This window comes from Girardinichthys multiradiatus, chromosome 24, assembly GCF_021462225.1.
Source record: "Girardinichthys multiradiatus isolate DD_20200921_A chromosome 24, DD_fGirMul_XY1, whole genome shotgun sequence".
Classification (NCBI taxonomy): Eukaryota; Metazoa; Chordata; class Actinopteri; order Cyprinodontiformes; family Goodeidae; genus Girardinichthys; species Girardinichthys multiradiatus.
The window spans coordinates 24,200,031-24,205,822 of NC_061816.1; positions in this window are offsets into that span (position 1 = coordinate 24,200,031).

Consider the following 5,792-nt stretch of genomic DNA (forward strand, 5'->3'; position numbering starts at 1 on the left):
GGACCTCGGGCGCCCAGCTACCTTCCCGTGTACACGCTCATCTTCCACACGTAGCTGGACTTGGCGTCACAGGCCACCCACAGCTTGATCCCGTGCTTGTCCTCCTTGTATTTTGCCATTTTTGGAAAGGTAACCCAGTGTAACAGTTTCCTCTGTATCTTGACTTTCATCTTCTTCTTGTTCTTTCCTCTCCCTCATCGTCTTTGTGATCATCGCAGTAACCGCCAACGCCACCACCGCCGCCACAATCATCATGGTCATCATATCTATCACCGTCCTCGTGATCCTCCTCCTCCTTGTCCTCCACGACCGGGACCATGATGAACAGGAGTGCAAGGAGACAGAGAAGGAGAGGGATGGGGCCACGGACGAGGACGAACGGTACGATGAGGTGTAGCAGCAGCAAGAGTAGGAGAAAAAGGATAAAGATGAGCAGGACCACGACAAGGACGACCGGGACCACGTCGAACAGGAGTGCGAGGAGACAGAGTAGGAGAAGAATGGGGTCTTACAGGCTGTAGGATGCACACACACACCACTCCCACGGATGGTGCTGGGTGTGCGGGTCTCCCCACCCCACTCCCCCCACAAACACACTCGGGGGAGGTGCGTGGCACAGGGGTTCATATGACCCCTTCCGTGGAAGGCGCAGGGTGTGACATGGGGGCCCCATGGGGTCCCTGTCAGCTCACCCCGCCACCCACTCCACTCTGCCCTTTGTGGAAGGCGGTGAGACAAACGCACCAGGGGTCCATACGACCCCTACTAATAATTTTGGAAATGTGATGCAGAGGGCTCGCTGGACTGCGGGAAGGTTAAAGGAAATGCTGCTGGGGTCAGAACTGTCATATGTATAGATCATATTTACTCTAATGTAAACAGGTCCTCTAGTAATATAACTTCCTTTCCTGTTGGATTTAGTGACCATCATCATGTGGCTGTAGACAGGAAAATTAAGCCTCAGAAAGCAGCGCAGAAGATTATTTATAAAAGGTTATATAAGAAGATATATAGATATATATAGATCAGAATCAGAATCAGCTTTATTGCCAAGTTCGTACATACAAACACCATAATATTTAAGAAAATATTATTTTAAATAAGAACCAAACCTTTCTGGATAAACGATTCCTAATGGTATTTAATTAAAAAACACCCTTTAAATAAAGTTTGTCTTAACTTTTAAAACATAACAGAATAAATCATTAGCTGAGCAGCTAGTCTGCTAGCACTTAGATAGCTGAGTTTCTCAACACAACCAAAAGCAAAGGTTATGATATAGAAATTATTCAGTATTTCATCCTAAACTAATTTCTCTGTCCAAACACAAACTCTTACATGAACCGTGCTGAGTGAAAGGTTTCCTGGGTGACGAGTTGAGGGAAGCAAAGCTGTCCGGTCATCCATGTGTGGAATGAACAAAGGGTCTAGTGTTAACTAACTAGTCTTGCAGCTGTTCTCCATAGCTGTGAGGGGGTCAGCTGTAAAAGTGCTGCGGTCCCATTGTCCTCCTTCAGGCAGGGGAAATCCACTTCAATTAGGGCTGCTGTGGGAGTTTTCTGGAACACAGACTGCTTCTGTAGGCCTCAAAGAAAAGTCAAGCCCCAGTTGTCTTGTTCACTCCGTTTTTGAATGAATGCTGGGATTGTGTGAGCAGCAGATCAATACTTAACATGTAGTTGCAAGAATTCTTTAAAGTAGAAGCCTTACTCGCCCACAAGTGTCAAGACCTTCAGCTGATGCGCGATCTGATTTTCATTGTAGGACTACTGCATATGGGATAGCCTTTGGTCGTGACATTTACCCTGTGTGTCACTTTGCACAGTAGAAAATTGATATAATGAATAGAAATCAAACTAAATTGTGTCCTTTTTGTCTCCAGCTCCAGACTTTTATTGAAAAAAAGAATATTCCACGATGAACTACGTAAACCAATGTACTCGTACTCATACTGGTAAATCAATGTGCAAAAAAATATTCAAAGAAAAAATAACAAAACAAACAAGTCTTGAAATAGTCTCACACAAACCGACATGCAGCCTTTTTGTTCTGGAGCAGAGGTGCTGATTGTTGTTTACAGATGTCCTACACAACAAGAGCACTAAAATCTTTTTTTAAATTAAAGTCTATGTATGTACTTTGCTACCTGTGATGTCTATTTGACTAATGCTGTGGTTTTTATGCTAATGTCAATATCGTTTTTTATTATGATTATTACATTTTATTAACTGGACCCCAGGAAGATTAGTACCCACTCTAGTGAAAACTAATGAACAAATAAACAAATTTCAACCAAACCCGCATCACACGTTCACTAAGGAATCTTAGTTGAATCCTAAGAGAATTCCCAAAGAACCACAAACTCAGTCTCTTTTAAAAAACCTCTCAACAATACCTAAACATCAAACCTCTAGGTCCTGTTGACACTCAAGAAGCAGCTCTGATGAAAGAAAATGTCTAGGTCTTAATATGTCTAGTTCCTTGCTTGGACAAACGTTATCTTGAAATGGACCTAAGGAGTCCCTTTTGTATGGCAAAAGATTATGTCAGACATCTGCTTTTCATGTTCAGAAACATCCTCTCTTTCGCCTCGTGATGAACAATATATGGTTAGGGATGAAAACATCAGTCCACCATTTATGTTAATTGCAGACATGACATTTCTCTCAAAAGGTCTCAGACAGATGTTTGGATCTCACCATGTTGTTCAATTCTCACTTCGATAATCAGAAGAACCAAACTAAATGTCTGAGGTTTCAGCAGGAGAAACCTTTAAAATGCTGAGTCATGGTGTTATCTTGTGGACCTGGTGTGTCATTTTAAGAGGGAATATATGTTGGGGTTTACTAGTTTATTCCTGACCAGAAATTGCACTTTTGTTTTAAAACACTTTGTTCAGTTTTTATTGGTTCTTTATATGATTAGATTTTTTTCATTCATGGTAAACTTGATATTAAATATCCAATGTCCAATTATTTCAGCAAAAAAATAGAAAACTTTTGTACAATGTCCTTTTTTTCACATGACATTATACGAGGTCATCTAGTACCAACATTGGATTGTAAGACGCTGTTGTTTGATTCTAATCTGCAATAAAATCTGGACTGGTTTTAAAACATCAAACTTTGCTAAATACTGATTCCAGTCTTAAAACCGATTTCCATAAAACAGCAGCAAGGCCAACCCAAGTGATGGACAATAAAATCAAGCAGAAGACGCATAAACCAAAAAACCATAAAACAGCAGAAGTAAAAAAGAGGAACAATCCAATCCAATTCAATTCAATTCAATTGAAATTCAAAAATACTTTATTAATCCAAAAGGGAAATTAAATGTTGTTGTTTCTTCAAATCCCAATACCTAAACCCAAAATGGGTCAAAGGACAAGGAACAAAAATGTGATTTTTAATAAGACTTAAAAACACTGAGAGGAAAGCCTTCCTAACATGTAACGGTAAATCATTCCACAGTTTTGGATCTGCAACAGAGAAAGCTCTGTCACCTCTGAGCTTGTACCGTTTGTTGGAATCAATAAAAGCAACCAGAAGCCAGTGAAGGGATGCCAATATTGGAGAAATGGGCTCTCTTTTTCCTGTACCACTTAAAAATCGGGCTGCAGCTTTTTAAACCTGTTGCAAACATACAATGGCAGTCTGACTGATTCCATAAAGAGGCGCATTGCAATAGTTAAGCCTGGATGTAATGAAAGCATGTATGGGTTTCTATTTAGACAGTTGCCTTAACTGAAAAAAAAATCAGGATTAAACAATTGTATTTACATGATTATGGCTGACGCCAGTGTTCCTGTTTGTGCGACTGGATGGAAACAGCATGATTACAGTCTTCTTGTCATTAAAATGTAAGAAATTTCAAGCCATCCAATTCCTAATGTTGACCAGGCAATCAAGGAGAGGTTCAAAAGTGCCTGCACCTGTGTGCTTTAGAGGGAAGTAAATTTGCCAATCATTGGCATAGAAATAAAAATGGATGCCATGTTTACAAAAAACAGCACCTAGCAGCAGCAGGTACAAAGAAAAATGAAGTCCTTGGAGTTGATCCTAGTCAGCTGATTTCTATTTCTCCACCTGCTTTTAGAGAACTTAACACAGGATCAGTGGGGTTCAGATCTTTGAGCCACTTCATCGCTTGTTCTTTCTTCAACAGTGACATATTTTCTGCCTCTCATCTCACAATAGCTCCATCTCTCACCTTAAAGTTCTTAGTGATCAAAAAAGCTTTTCCTTTCAGGTGCAGTATTCTTACCAGCTTCCTTACATGTGAGTACAGGGGTTAGACAATGAAACTGAAACACCTGTCAATTTAGTGTGGGAGGTTTCATGGCTAAATTGGACCAGCCTGGCAGCCAGTCTTCATTGATTGCACATTGCACCAGTAAGAGCAGAGTGTGAAGGTCCAATTAGCACAGGGTAAGAGCATAGTTTTGCTCAAAATATTGAAATGCACACAACAATATGGGTGACGTGCCAGAGTTCAAAAGAGGACAAATTGTTGGTGCACGTCTTGCTGGCGCATCTGTGACCAAGACAGCAAGTCTTTGTGATGTATCAAGAGCCACGGTATCCAGGGTAATGTCAGCATACCACCAAGAAGGACCAACCACATCCAACAGGATTAACTGTGGACGCAAGAGGAAGCTGTCTGAAAGGGATGTTCGGGTGCTAACCCAGATTGTATCCAAAAAACATAAAACCACGGCTGCCCAAATCACGGCAGAATTAAATGTGCACCTCAACTCTCCTGTTTCCACCAGAACTGTCTGTTGGGGTCAATATACACGGCCGGGCTGCTATAGCCAAACCTTTGGTCACTCATGCCAATGCCAAACGTCAGTTTCAATGGTGCAAGGAGCACAAATCTTGGGCTGTGGACAATGTGAAACATGTATTGTTTGATGAGTCCACCTTTACTGTTTTCCCCACATCCGAGAGAGTTACGGTGTGGAGAAGCCCCAAAAAAGCGTACCACCCAGACTGTTGCATGCCCAGAGTGAAGCATGGGGGTAGATCAGTGATGGTTTGGGCTGCCATATCATGGCATTCCCTTGGCCCAATACTTGTGCTAGATGGGCGCGTCACTGCCAAGGACTACCGAACCATTCTTGAGGACCATGTGCATCCAATGGTTCAAACAATTTATCCTGAAGGCGGTGCCGTGTATCAGGATGACTATGCACCAATACACACAGCAAGACTGGTGAAAGATTGGTTTGATAAACATGAGAGTGAAGTTGAACATCTCCCATGGCCTGCACAGTCACCAGATCTAAATATTATTGAGCCACTTTGGGGTGTTTTGGAGGAGCGAGTCAGGAAACGTTTTCTCCACCAGGATCACGTAGTGACCTGGCCACTATCCTGCAAGAAGAATGGCTTAAAATCCTTCTGACCACTGTGCAGGACTTGTATATGTCATTCCCAAGACGAATTGATGCTGTATTGGCCGCAAAAGGAGGCCCTACACCATATTAATAAATTATTGTGGTCTAAAACCAGGTGTTTCAGTTTCATTGTCCAACCCCTGTATATTGTGATGCAAAATGATAATAGGTTCTGGGTAATCTGAAAGTGTGAAAGTTAACAAAAGAAGAAAAACAAATTTCACAGCAACTTTTTTTTAAACCTGTAAAAACCCTTAGATGCTAAGACTATAAGTCTGTGCATAGGTCCAATACAAGTCATTTTGAAAAGTATTGAGCTGATATTAATATAAAAAAAAAAACATAATCAAAATGAAAAATAAATTAATTAAGCAATAAGATCACGAAAGCATAG